At 33.3% G+C, this 12,917-nt stretch overlaps 1 protein-coding gene across 7 annotated transcripts in view; it reads right to left on the reverse strand.

Moving 5' to 3' along the window:
- The window catches only part of AGMO (alkylglycerol monooxygenase), a 668,498-nt gene that overhangs the window by 326,964 nt on the left and 328,617 nt on the right, over positions 1 to 12,917 (reverse strand). The gene's annotated exons all lie outside the window — the stretch shown is intronic.

Raw genomic sequence — 12,917 nt, forward strand, 5'->3', positions numbered from 1 at the left:
GATCTTATCAGCTGTAAAAATTCAGCTGAAAAATTCTCTTTAAAATTGAAGACATGCTAAATTTTAATAAGCAACCCTAAGAGTTTATAGAGTTTACCCCTTGTATTCCAGTAACACCATAGCTTCTCAATAAACCACCAAAATACAGCTGAATGAAACTACTGATTTCTAAATGATCCTAGCCAGAATGATACAGCCATCCTCAGTAAGAATTCAAGAGTTGCAGAATTTTACCCTGTGTTTCATCTTAATGCCATAATGCCATTATGCCATAAATACACATGTCATCTACTTCTGAGGTAAAATCTAGGCACTGGTCATAGTCTTTGCACCATCAGAGCTTTCTGAAGTCAACACTTCCCTTTACCTATGCACTAAAATTAAGCTATAGGATTGCTTTTATGATGTCCATTTCAGGTGTTATTAGTGTAAATGAGAAATTGCCAAAATATCTGGGGATATAGGGATAGCTGTAAAAGAATTTCTCCATTTTTTTACTGCGCAAACTTCCTCTTCAAACTATTAAAGTATGACTACTTCCCAAGGAAGTTGACTGTTACTAAAAGATCCATCAAAATGTATAAATACACATATTTAACTAGTAAGATGGTGGCATGGGGAAGCTTCTGGGCTGATGGACTGAAGTGAAGCCAAGGCCATTAACTGAGGCCAGTCATTCATTCATTCACAGAACATATCTTCAAATGTTGTGATTTTGCTGTTAAAATCTGGATATGAAAACAATAGCAAAGCCTTCTTAAACTTTGATATTTAGATTAGGTGGGTAGATTGTTCAGTTTCATATGAACCATCTAGTTCTTTCTGGAGAACAACTATCCTTCATATTGGCTAATCTGATAGTTTTATTCAAATCTATGTATTACTTTCAGCCTATAGCATACACAATATTAAAAAACTACCAAAGTAAATTCAAAAATTATATTGAAGCAGGAGTCAAGAATAATATTACCATTGCAGAGTTGCCTCAGAAGTGAAATACAACAAATTTAAAGGTTTGTTGGTTTGTTTGTTTGCTGTAATTCAAGAAAAATGATCTCAAAGGATTTCTCATGGTGGTGCCAAGCAAAGTAATATGGAGGTAAGGGAGTATTTGTGAAAGCTAATAGACTGTGCATTGAATTACACTTGCATATGAATCTGGGTTAACGTTGACACAGGGACAGCTGAGAAGACAACTTTCAAGCAGGACAGAGATGGTAAATCTGATATCAGGGTAAAGAGTTACTTTGGATCCATAACAGTAATTGAACAACTGATATATACATACCTTGTGTTGTGCAAGGCACTGGTATCTGAAATATATTTGGCAATAGAAGTTTTTATTGGTTTTGAATCTAGTGTCTAGGGTCACAAGGATTATTTCATTGGTGAAGCCTAAAGAGAATAATTTCAGTGAAACCTCTAAAACTGTATGTAAAATTCTGTATGTCAAAATTCCCCTCATCTCTACCCCACTCACTAAATTAACCACACCTTCATCTGAGACCCCAGAAATATGAACCTCTGATCTAACGATAAAGTGAAAAAGATTACAATTCAGTACATGCTTTTGTTGTTAATTCACCACTTCACAACTAAATGTTTCCACTTTTGAAACTATAATTCAAGTCCTATTTCCCTAAGGATCCAACCCTAATGAAAATACCAGGATCTAGTCTTTTCCAATTATCTAAAATGCTTTTAGCTTTTTACCAAAAATGCAGTATTGCATAGTTTATAGTTTTATTTTGTTTCTCTGCTTTCGATTTTTCATTCTTTCAGGACCCTATGTATTATCCTTCTAAATAGATTGGAGACAAAAGCTGAGGAGGCAAAGGGGTCTGATTCGGATATAATGTTAAGGCACAGTGAGCCCCTTGCTTGAGCTGGGCATTTTCTGAGGTGCCTTTACCAGATTATGTTTTATTCTCAAGGCAAACCTGAGAGAAGTGGTACCCAGTTTGCTGATAAGGCAACAGGAACTTAGGATGTATGTGATTTACCAAGAAATCACAAAACTGCTATCAGAGATGGTACGATGCTTTGTGTTTACTTAATGTTTCCTTCACCCCCGCTCCCCAGAATCAAGCTACACATCCTAGGAAGTTAGTTCAGTGGATACAAACACCAATAGTTACTTCATTTTCTCCTTTTTTAGTAATCACCTGTACTTTTTTTGCTAGTAACTGCTACATTTCTAAGACCTTTTAATAATCAATATTTTAAGCATAAAGTGGAGTTTTTGTATAATAAAAGCCTGATTGGCACAGAATTATAGAATTTAAATACAATGAATATGTCCTTCTCAAAATATACATGGCCCTGAAACAGACACCATGTTTCATTAGAAAATAATTAAGTAGGGAAACAAAGATTTGCTTTTATATTTTTGAATGTATACACTTATAATCGATCTAAATATATATTTCATATATAATTTTAAGTTAGAAAGTTATTTAACATGGCCTCAATATGATCACTTGATTATTGTAGTAATTCCACTTAAAAATTTTCCTTGTCTACTTTATCTTGATTTCTATATTAGGCTGTTCATTTTAGTTCTCCATAGCTGATCAGATTAAATGTGTCAGTTTAGGTAATAGTTCATTCACATATTTCTCCATCAACTATTTGTTCAGTGAAGGCAGGAGACTTGCTACTTAGACTACTGTAAGAATAAATAGCAACCACAGTGGGTTTTTTGCAACCTTCTTCCCTCATCCATAGATACGACATTTCTGGATATGTACAAACTCAATGAACACTTATTTTATTCTATGTCTGGGCAAGTCCCATGATTTTAACAGCTGGATTCAAAATATGAAACAGGAAGTTCACTCTTGGTGTCAAGCCCTCCCTGTGCTAACACATCATTAGTGGACCTTGTCTTCAGGCTATTTCCTTGACTTCCCAGGGCCCTCAACTCTGATGCCTGAACTTTGGCCTGTACAGATGCTCTCCATGTTTCCTTCGCCCCTTCCAAAAAGTTCATCAATTGGCAGGTGGCTAATCTGAACCATTAATCCACAGTAAAACCCCCAATGGGAATTTATGTGTTATCCTGCTGCTTCTCTTCTCCCTTGCGTCTGTGTTTCTAGAGGCCTTATTAAAAATGGCTCTACCTATGAGCCAACCTGGCATCTAATCTTTTTTTAAACCTTTTACAAATGGAAATACAGTTAATTTACAATGTTGTGTTTGTTTCAGGTGTATAGAAAAGTGATTCAGTTATACATACACAAACACATAGATCGATAGACAGATGGATAGGTAGATACTCTTTTTCAGATTATTTTCCATTAGGTTATTATAAGATACTAAGTTTTCTGTACTATAGAGTAGGTCCTGCTGTTTATCTAATTTATATATAGTAGCGTGTATATGTTACTACCAAACTCCTAATGTATCCCTTGCTTTCCCCTTTGGTAGTCATAGTTTGTTTTATATGTATACTTTGAGAATAAATTCATTGGTATAATTTTTTAGGTTCCACTTATAATAGGTATTATACGATATTGGCCTTTGTCTAGTTTACTTCACTTAGTATGATAATCTCTAGGTCCATCCATGTTGCTGCAAATGACATTATTTCATCCTTTTTACAGATGGGTAATATTCCATTGCACATATGTACCACATCTTCTTTATTCATTTATCTGTTGATTGACATTTAAGTTGATTCCACGTCTTGGCTATGGTAAATACTGCTGCTATGAATATCAGGGTGAATGTATATTTTCAAATTGAAGTCTTCTCTAGATATATGTCCAAGAGTGGGATTGCAGGATCACAGAGTAACTCAATTTTTAAAGGAAACTCCCTACTTTTTTCCATAGTGGCTCAGTCAACTTACACTCCTATAAACAGTGTAGGAGGGTTCCCTTTTCTCTACACCCTCTTCAGCATTTATTATTTTTAGTCTTCTGTTTTGTTTTTGTTTTTTGGTATGTGGAAGTTCCTAGGCCAGGGTTCAAACTTGCATCACAGCTGTTAACCAGAGCACAGCAATGACAATGCCAGATCCTTAACCCACTGAGCCATGAAGGAACTCTTATTTGTAGAGTTTACAATGATGGCCATTCTGACTAGTGTGAGGTGATGTCTCATCGTAGTTTTGATTTGTATTTCTCTAATAATTAGCCATATTGAGCATATTTTCATGTGCCTGTTGGTCATCAGTTTTCTTTGTAGAAATGTCTATTTCAGTCTTCTCATTTTTCGATTTTTTTTAATATTAAGTTCTATGAGCTATTTTTATATTTTGGTGATTAATCCTTGCAGTGGCATCATTTGCAAATATTTTCTCACATTCCATAGGTTGTCTTTTTATTTTGTTTAAGGTTTCCTTTGTTTTGCAAAATTTTTAAGTTTACTGATGTCCCATTTGTTTATTTTTTGCTTTTATTTCTATTACTCTAGGAGACAGAATCAAAAAAAATATTGCTGTGATTTATGTCAAGGTGTGTTCTGCCTATGTTTTCCTCTAGGAGTTTTATAGTATCTGGTCTTACATGTAGGTCTTTAACTCATTTTGAGTTTATTTTTGTATGTGCTATTAGAGAATGTTCTAATATATTCTTTTGCATGTAGCTGTCCAGTTTTCCCAGAACCACTTGTTGAAGAAACAATGTATTCTCCACTGTATATTCTTGCTTTCTTTGTTGTAGATCAATTGACCATAAGTTTGTAGGTTTATTTCTGTATTTTCAATCTGATTCCATTGATCTCTGTGTCTATTTCTGTGCCAGTACCATGCTGGTTTGATTACTGTAGTTTTGTAGTACAGTCTGAAGTCAGGGAGACTGATTCCCCTAGTTCCATTCTTTCTCCAAATTTTTTTTTTTTTTTTTGTTATTCGAAGTCTTTGTTTTCCATACAAATTTAAAATGTTTATTTTCTAGTTCTATGAAAAAAATGTCAGGCATCTAATCTTAGAGATAGTATCAGATATAGTACCAGATGTAGTATCAGTATCTCTTCAAATGGCCACATCTCAAATTACAAAGCTAGTGGATTATTCTTACATGCTATGAACCTGTCTCTGATGGTTTGAATTTACCTACTATATGTATTAACAAACGATCTGATGAGCTAAGAAAACAAAAATCACCTTGAGTAGTGGACAGTTTCCATTAGAATTAGCTAGCAAGATCCCATACTTCTTAAATCATTTATTCTTTAGATAAACTTGCAAATAAAATGAAAGCTTTGGAGTACCTTAAAAATTACCCATAAGAGAAATACAGTCTCTGAAATTGTTCCAATTTATTTTGATTCCCAAACATGTATTTATTATAACAAATAGTAAAATAGAATGCACTCACTATGAAGCAATATCTCATTGAATTGTATGCCTATTCTCAGTGGTAGTATAATTACATTAAAATGTTGAACAAACAATTTAGAAAACCTAAGTCATGTTGTAAATGATGGGTAAAGTTACTTGCTAAATTCTACTTTTCCAAGGAAGAAATTTGAGATATTTTTAAACACAAGACAGCATTTTTGTAAAGATTTGAGACTTAATCACTTTCATGTAATTTTAATAAATATATTATCATTTGTGGGCATACCTCTTTTTATTGCACTTTACTGCTCCTTGTGAAATTTGAAGGTTTGTGGGAACCATAATGGAACAAGTTTATTGGTGCCATTTTTCCAACAGCACTGCTCATTTCCTGCCTTTGTGTCACACTTTGTCAATTCTCACAAATCTCAACTTTTTATTGCTATTATCTATGTTATGGTGCTTGGTAATCTTTGATGCTACTACCACAACTTGATGAAATCTTCTATAATAGTTAGCATTTTTAGCAGTAAAGTATTTTTAATTAAGGATGTCAAATTTTCATACATAAGGCTATTGTACACTTAGACTACAGTGTAGTGTAAATATAACCTACATACAATGAGAAAACAAAAAATTTGCATAATTCACTTCATTGCAATATTCCTTTACTGTGGTAGTCTGGAACCAAACATGCAATATTTTCAAGTTTTGCTTGTACTCCACTGTGTAAACTCTCAGCCAAATTTAGAATTCTGTTTTGATTTCCTAAAATTCTACTGGAATGGAGGTATCTATTTTGTATCACTAACAAATCATACTCTACCAATAAACCAAAAAGTGAGGTTAAAAAATATACATTACTCTGATATTGATGAGGTTCATAAAATACCAGTTAACTGGCTATTTAACAGAACTGTAACAAACACAACAACAGTTTTAAGAGAAACGTTTTAAACAGAGTTTTTACCTAATTATTTAGAGAAAAATAAAACAAATTATTTGTTAAATATTCTTTTGAACCTTACATTTTCTTTCTTAAACATGACCACTCTTTGCTGTGCAGATAAGAATTTAAACAGAGATCAGACCTGAATTGCTACAAAATATCTCCATTTCCCATTAATGCAAGAGAACAAATAAACACAAATGAAATAAATGTAGAAATGGAAGCCAAATATTTTGAAGGTCCTTCTGAAATAGGTACTTTTCCCCCTAGAATTGTGGAAGAACATAATTTGACAAATTCCTACTGAAAAGAAATTGAGAAGTATTTATTTTACTTCCAATATATTCTATAAGACCCAAATACTGAATCATATGTAGACAAAGACTTAAGAGAAATGATTTCCAGACATTGCAACTATTACTCAGAACTCCCGTGTTCTCTGTGTTTATTTCTAACCTTATTCAAGGGCAGAACTAATCACAGCTATGTTTAATATGTGGTCTTATAAAGATTTATTACTATTTATATATTAAATTTAATATTAAAATATTATATTAGCTTAAATATATATTAATGCTCTTACCTAAGGAAAAACAATATGAAAAGAAAGTTCATCTGAAGGTCCATGTAATAATAACAATGGCTTATTTGAAAAGAATGTTTTACTCAATCATTAAATAACTTCTGAAAATGATGTTTAAACAAGCGAATATATTAAATATACTGCAATCATGTTATTTAAAAGAAAATAAAACATTACAACAGGAGTTCCCGTCGTGGCGCAGTGGTTAACGAATCCGACTAGGAACCATGAGCTTGCGGGTTTGGTCCCTGCCCTTGCTCAGTGGGTTAACGATCTGGCGTTGCCGTGAGCTGTGGTGTAGGTTGCAGATGCGGCTCGGATCCTGCGTTGCTGTGGCTCTGGTGTAGGCTGGTGGCTACAGCTCCGATTGGACCCCTAGCCTGGGAACCTCCATATGCCGTGGGAGCGGCCCAAGAAATAGCAAAAAGACAAACAAACAAACAAACAAACAAACAAAAAATAAAAAAAACCACAAAACATTACAACGAAGATTTAAAATACTTCAGCTGAACCATGAAATCAGAAACATCAGATTTTCATTATTTTATGCTCAGTGGAGGAAAAGGACCCATATAATTTCAGATACTTGAAAAGCACTATGTTTATTAGACAACAAATGTAGATAATTTATTCACTTCTAAGGCTAAACCACTCAAGTGTTAATCCTTTTCAAAAATACTCCTATAGAATATCCCATTGTTTATCCATATCACATATGAGACATGACAAACAATGTCTAGATATCACTAGTACTAGTAAGAAAACATTAGAGACCACTTAGTTGTTCCTCAAACCTACCTACAATGCAGAGAATATACTTGCAGACAGTTGGCATGAATTAGCTACCGTGCATAAACCCATCTGGTAGAAATTGTATAAACCATAATTAGCATAAAGTGATAATAAAGGCTACATTTCTCAAAAACATCTGTAGATTTTTAATCTCTGAATTCAAAATTATGAATAAAGTATCTTTATACTTATGACTTTAAAATTTTTCAGTATTACCAAGCCTTGTTCTAAGGGTATGGCCATCCAGTAATATGGATTGTAAAATAGCCTTTGATTGCTTACTAACACTTGCCTTTCCTTATAGCCAATGATACATCAATCAATTAATATTGATTTCCCATAAATTTTCTAAATATTTTAATAAACATATTCTAAATATCCAGGCTTTTTCCTTCTCAGTTTTCTCCAGCTTAGTTTTCTTTTTGTTGTTAGTGTAAGTCTGTCAAATGGACAGGTACAAAGAAATTCCCAACTTATCCCAAATAATACATAAAGAAAAATTAAAGAGACAGCTGAAGTTGGTAAGACATGACCTATACCCAAAGTAGGGCCAGAATATGTGCCTCGTCAAAGCTGAACCCTAACTTTATACTTTTCTAATTGTCCAAGTTCTGAATGCTACAGAAAGATAAAATATCAGAAAGTTTTTCTTGAACTACAGAAGCAATATGAGGACATAAAGAGAGAGTTTCAGTAAGGTCAGTTTAATAAAGGAACAAATACCACTTGGAAGAATGAATGTTTGTGTGAATGTTGACCATTCTGTTGGAAAAAATATCTTAGAAATACGTATTTTATAGAAAGAGTCTATTTATACCCTTTGCGTACGGAGCCTCACATTCTTTACCTATTATGGATGTGAGAAGGAAAAAAATATCAGGGTGATGAAAAATTTTAAAGATAGTCTGTTTTAGTTTTTATAAAGTTGAGAATAAATCAAGACTAGGAAAAATAAAAAGGGATGTTACCTAGTTTGACTCTGTGCTGAGACATTTTTATGCAATAAAATGAGCAATGGGTAAATTTCTGCAAATAAGTTCTGACTATATAGAAATAAAATTTTACTTAATTGTTCTGAGTATGCCTAATATTGGCATAAAATTGTTTGCCAAATATCTAGTATATTTTGAAACAGAACAGTTTTAATAAATGTTTCTGGATTAATCATGGTCCCTAAGTCTCCTAACAGAACTCTCTGTAATGATAAAAACATAATGTTTAATCTAAAATTCAAAATACTATACCCTTCTAATGTCCTTTTATTTCTGACAACTGAAGTTTAAAGCATTTATATTTTAAAATCAGAGCTTTGTTTCAACAGTCATTATCAAGAAAATCATTCTATCCTAACCCACCAAATGCCATTTTCGTGGTAAATGAGTGGCAGTCCCTGCCAGATAATCCTTCCACAATAGCATATTGATTCTCGGTGTATGCTGCGCAGCAGAGCTCCTGGCTTCCCTCTGACATAAATCAAAAGCTTAGGTCTTCTCACACGAATTACAACCTTTAACACCTGATGTACAAAAATTTATATCTGGAAGAGCATGCAGAATACCTTTCAACACAGCTAATTCAGTACTTTTACCCTGCTATTAAAAAAATTCTTTGTATTTTCCTTCTATCTAGGAAACAAAACAGGTTTCTTTAGAAATGAATTCATTTGGAGGAAAAAAATGCCATGTTTACAGAAATAATAATGGTGTCTGGTTTTAAAAACAGGACTGTCTATCTTGGAAAGATATGTTTTGAAAAGATCCTTTTGTATTGTTTTTGCTTGTGTCAAAGGAATGATTAGAGCCCCTGTAAATGGGAACCTCCCAGAATAGGCTAAAAAGCCAACAGCCCACATATGGCTTGCAGCTTGGGGATTTCTCTCAATGTTCTGCCAGAGATGGGACTGCCCAAATGGTTTCTCGCGTAAGTCCTAAGTCATAAACTGCATCCTCCTAGTCCAGCCGTGCCAGAACTGGACCCAAGGGTATACAGAGTCTTGGCTGATGGGAAACAATGACTGCTTCCTAAGGAAGCCACAGCTGCTTTCCTGAGAGACACCCCAGATGCCTGAATTTTCCCTTACTTTCCATTTCTGACTACCTGTTCTGGCAACAGTTCCAACAAAGGGTGAGGCAGGCAGCAGGCACCCAGCTGTTTTCAATAAGCCTTGGCAATGTAGGTACTGATTACATAAACACTACAAACATTCAAAGAGCATATTTTCTAGTTTTTAAGCTGTAAAAAAGGTGTGAGCCTGTACCAACACCCTATATCTCCTTTGCTCCAAATAATGATAATGACAACGCTGATGATGGGGATCATAATACTAATGGCTTTAATTATGAAAGCAAAGATTATTAAATGAAACATAATAACATGAGCTGCTGGGAAAGAGTTCAAAATTATACAAAAAGAATTGGAAAGATGTGAAATTTCCGCATTACAGGTTCAGTGTTCCTTTATGAAACAGCAAGGTCAAAATGTGCACTTAATTCACTTGATTTCTTATTTTTCTCACAAACCAGGCAAAAAACAGTCAGATGCTGCATTACACATGTGCTTTATAGCACATTTTCCTTTCATTCACATACATTCAAAAATACTATTTTAAACTCTTAATATGTGTAAAATATCCTACAAAGTATATTTACAAAATATTATATAAGGTCCTCTTATTATTAATACTAGGTCTAGATACCTAGAGATGTTGATTTATATTTTAAGATGAATTTTCCTGACATATATATATATGTGTATATACACCCTCACATATATAGATGTATATATATATCCACTTTTTGGATCTGATAGTTAAAAACTGAATGGTTTAAGAGTTCTCTCAGGGCTCAGTGGGTTAAGGATCTGACATTGTCATTGCTATGACTCTGGTTATAGCTGTGGTGTGGGTTCAATCCCTGGCTCAGGAACATTCACATACTGCGGGGGTGGCCGCCCCAAATAAAGAGAGAGAAAAGAAAGAAAAATCCTTGCTAGTCAAAATGTAGTCCACAGACTTGAAGCATCCCCATCACTTTGAAGTATGTTTAAAATGCAGAATATTGACACTTGCCTCCTGCCTCCTCAAAAACAAAAACAAAACCTGAAAGATTTAAATATCTCACTCTCATTTATGCTTATAGGTCACATATACAGGTTTATTACTATTTTTTTCATTTTGGCCACACCCATGGCATGTGGAAGTTCCTTGGCCAGGAATCAAACCCATGCCATGGCAGTGACTTGAGCCACAGTAGTGACAATGCTGAATCCTTAACCTGCTGCAACACCAGACAACTTCAGTTTTATTATTTTTTAATGTTTTCTGAATTTGACATATTAGATCAAGGATATATATATAAATACTGTAAGAATTGAATTGGAGTTTCAGTAATGTGCATTTCTAGATTATTGTTCAATTTCCTGTATAACAAAGTAATGTTTATGTCCCAAAGAACAGAATTGCATTTAATTTTTATCTTAAGGGTCTCATTTATTCTTACCTCAATAATTCACAAAAATGATCTCTTTGGCTATGCCAAATCTCTTCAATATATCTACTGTTTTAGCCATGATTTTCTTGCCTTCAAAAAGCAGTATGTATTATTTGATACAATTTTAAATTTGACTTTTTCAAAGAACAAATGCTACTGAATGAAAGCAGAAGAGGGAATGATTTTCAGATTCTAGAAAAATAGTAAAGTGATCAATTGCAATTAATTTGGGACCTAAAATGACCATAGTCAACCAGAAGAACTCTGGAAGGAGTAAGAGGTTAGGTTCTCCCCATTTAACATAAATAATTTTACCTCAAGAGGTTACTTTAGAATTTGTTTCTGCCTCCATAAAATGTGAGAGCATCTCCAATTTTCACAAGATTATGGTGAATATTGACTCATTTTTTAAATTTATAAAGCTTTATAAAGATATGATAGACTACTAAGTGTGTTATTTTTTCATGCTAAAATGATTCAATAAATTAAAAGTGAAAACAGAGTGACAGATAAGGAAACATAAATTCTAAGAATTTGACACATGAGAGATCTTATAAATGCCAGCTTTTTGTCATTGATGGTCATAAATTAAAATGATGCTTTAAAAACTCAATACATAATTACTGCTGGGAAAACATAATTCTCCTACAAAGTAGGGTAAGATTTTATTGAGTAGGTACAGTTAAAGACTGATTATTGTTTGGAGAATTTCTATGATGTACCTCAGCCTGTAAGAACATGGGAGTTCGATGTTCTTGATAAGTTACCATAATGCCAGACTTCTGAGCTATATCTTTTAAAATCCTATTTTTTAAAATTTTAACTTCTTATTTATGACTAAAATATGGTAAAAGTGAGAATTTCTAGGGATCCTCTATCCCATGCCTATTGCCAAAGTACTCTTTGTTCTTTTATGTTACATTAAATTCCCTTTTCCTATCTAAACTATGTTAAAATAACTTTTTACAACAGTTGCTATTCCAGGGGGATCCAGCACAATATAATAGAAAATATTTTTCTCTCAAATTCTTTAATAAATAAGTAATTTTTTTAGTGGTAGCATTTCTTGAAATATTCTTTGACAAATGTAAAAAGCATAATAAGCCAAGCTGAATCAAGACAGTTCTGAGTGGAATTAAGCTGATGGCATGATAAATATTTTGATTATGGGATTGACAATATAATGGCAAAAGAAGAGACCAAACATCAAGGAAGCAATGGAGGAAGAATGGTAAGAAAAATGCCAGTGAGGAAATAGAGATCCATACCTTTGCTTTATTGTAAATAATAGCCTGTAAAAATCAAAACTCTTGAAAAACTATGGAAATGTTCCGTACAGATTCAATATAGGAAACGCTAGTAAAATCACAATTGACCAAATACTAACCTGAAAAATAGACATTGATATTAATCTAATTACTCACTATTTATTTAGTGTTAGGTTTGGCATCCTTAAGAAAACATAGCATGCCACCTCTTTCAAAGAGGTTGTACATACAAAAAATTTCATTGGATCATTCCCCCTTAGGTCGTATTCACTACATGAGTAACTATCATACACTTCTGTATCTAGCATTTCACTGCTGACAGAACTCACTGGTGAGCAATGTAGCCCCTGAATTCACGGAATTTAGGTCTACAGTTTTTCATGAATGTGTATGTATTAAGGCTGGTATTTTATATATATATATATAATTTCTATTTTTTTAATATATATACATACCTTATTTCTAAATATTCAGGTAGAATTGTCTTCACAAAACTATGGCTAAATGTAAAATAAAAACTGTTATACTAAAATAAGGTCAATCACAGAGT

This window comes from Sus scrofa, chromosome 9 (genome assembly GCF_054392235.1).
Source record: "Sus scrofa isolate SSC_HxYL_T2T_F1_AM1 chromosome 9, Sscrofa_HxYL_maternal_Yorkshire_Landrace_v2.0, whole genome shotgun sequence".
Lineage (NCBI taxonomy): Eukaryota > Metazoa > Chordata > Mammalia > Artiodactyla > Suidae > Sus > Sus scrofa.